General features: G+C 43.3%; 1 pseudogene; it reads left to right on the top strand.

Moving 5' to 3' along the window:
- The first annotated feature begins 384 nt into the window (after positions 1-384).
- Positions 385-1,315, top strand: LOC138845776 (olfactory receptor 7C2-like; annotated as a pseudogene).
- Positions 1,316-2,280: the final 965 nt, after the last annotated feature.

Here is a 2,280-nt window from a genome sequence, read left to right on the forward strand (position 1 = left end):
GAAGTAATGCTATAACTAGTACTGAAACAGTATTTTACACTTTATGTTTCTGTGTGGGTGCAAACTGATGATGAAATCTTCACTTAGTGTATACTGAATTGATCTTCTGTGTATAAAGATGGTTCAAAGTGAATCTTGATATGAGTGGAATGGGAGAGGGAGTGGGATATGGGAGGGGTGTGAGTGGGAGGGAAATTATGGGGGGGGAAGCCATTGTGGTCCATTAACTGTACCTTGAAAATTTATATTTACTAAATAAAAAAAAGATTGTTTTTCTCAATTCTTCACCTCAAGAATTGAAAAGTCAGAGAGAATTGAAAGGCTGCTCATTGTCTATTTCACATGCCTTCTCTTCCTGAATTGTTTAGCTGATGTGTCAACAACATGGAACCAGGAAATCAAACAAGTATTTTAGGATTTTTACTCCTGGGCTTTTCTCAAGACTCAAAGCACCAATCTCTGCTATTTGGTTTGTTCCTGCTCATGCTTGTGGTCACGGTGCTTGGAAACCTGCTCATCATCCTGGCCATCGGCTCCCATGCCCGCCTCCACACGCCCATGTACTTCTTCCTCTCCAACCTGTCCTTGGCTGACATCTGTTTCATCTCTACAACCATCCCAATGATGCTGCAGAACATCAAGACTCAGAGCTATTCCATCACCTTTGCAGGCTGCATCACTCAAATGTACTTCTTCATGTTTTTGGGGGGGCATGGACACACTTCTCCTCACCTGGATGGCCTATGATCGCTTTGTGGCCATCTGCCACCCCTTGCACTACCCAGTCATCATGAATCCCCGTCTCTGTGGCCTGCTGGTTCTTGTGTCCTGGTGCATCAGTCTGTCATATGCCCTGATGCAGACCCTGTTGATGCTGAGGCTGTCCTTCTGCACCAGGTTGGTAGTTGCACACTTTTACTCTGAGCTTGCTCAGGTCCTTGTGCTTGCCTATTTGACACATTCATCAATTACACCCTGCTCTACGTGGTGACTGCTCTTTTGTTCCCCTCTCAGGGATCCTTTTCTCCTATATGCGAATTGTCTCCTCCATTCTGAAAATTCCATTGACTGGTGGAAGATAAAAGCATTCTCCACCTGTGGGTCTCATCTAACTGTGGTTTCTCTGTTCTATGGGACAGGCCTTGGGGTGTATCTCAGTTCTGATGCCTCATCCTCTTCCTGGAAGGGAATGGTGGCCTCGGTGATGTACACTGTGGTCACTCCCATGTTGAACCACCTCATCTACAGCCTGAGGAACATGGACATTAAGAGAGCTTTACAAAGTCTTCTTGGGTTCACACTCCATGTTCAGTGATGGGAACGTCGTTCCTGGATTTGGGAGCTGCCGGAAGTCACACCAGTGGGACAAATATATTCCACCTCTAAACTGTACAGAGTTTTGATGCTTACACACTCTGTTTCTCTGTCTTCAGTCAAAACTACCCTGTGAGTACTTGATGTGAAGCTTATGGTGATTCCTGTTACCCTCAGTCTACTCCCTTCTTCCCTTCCCTTTACATTTTACATTGCTACACCTTGGTTGGAGTTTGCACTCCTGCAGGTCAATACAATCATTCAAGTGAGATTCAGAAACTACTGCGTATAAGTGAATTCACTTTACCATTAGCCAGAGCTGCTGCTTACCAAATTCATTCACTTGACAATATTTACTGGAATCTGTAGTGTACCAGATCTTCTAGGTACCTGGGATACAGCTGTGAAAAAATTTGGGCGACTGGATACTGGGTACCAAAATATAGTGAGACAGAAGTAAGAAATTCTAGTGCTCTACATTACAGCAGGGTGACTATCATTCACAACAGTATTTTATGAAGGAGTAGAACACAGGAGCTTATAGGTTCCAAATACAAAGAAAGCATAAGGCAATGGAAACCTACCTACCTTATGTGAGCGTGTTGTCTATATGAATTAAACATTATACTTGGGGCTGGTGCAGTGGCATAGCGGGTAAAGCTGTGGCCTGTGGTGCTGGTGTCCCATGTGGGTGCAGGTTTGAATCCTGACTCTGATCCAGCTCCCTGCTAATGTGGATGTTGTATACACTGCCAGATATCACTCAGCTGTAAAAAAGAATGAAATTCTGTCTTTCACAAAAAATGGATGCAACTGGAAATCATCATACTTAGTGAAATAAGCCTGTCACCACAAGACCAATACATATGTGTTCCATGATCTGTGATAACTATTGTAGTACACAAAATGTATTGTATGATTATTTGCATTGCAATATGCATAAATTTATTCATGTACATAAACTGT

The sequence above is a fragment of the Oryctolagus cuniculus genome, chromosome 16 (assembly GCF_051225735.1).
Source record: "Oryctolagus cuniculus isolate XC-2025 breed Fujian yellow rabbit chromosome 16, ASM5122573v1, whole genome shotgun sequence".
In the NCBI taxonomy this organism is placed as follows: domain Eukaryota; kingdom Metazoa; phylum Chordata; class Mammalia; order Lagomorpha; family Leporidae; genus Oryctolagus; species Oryctolagus cuniculus.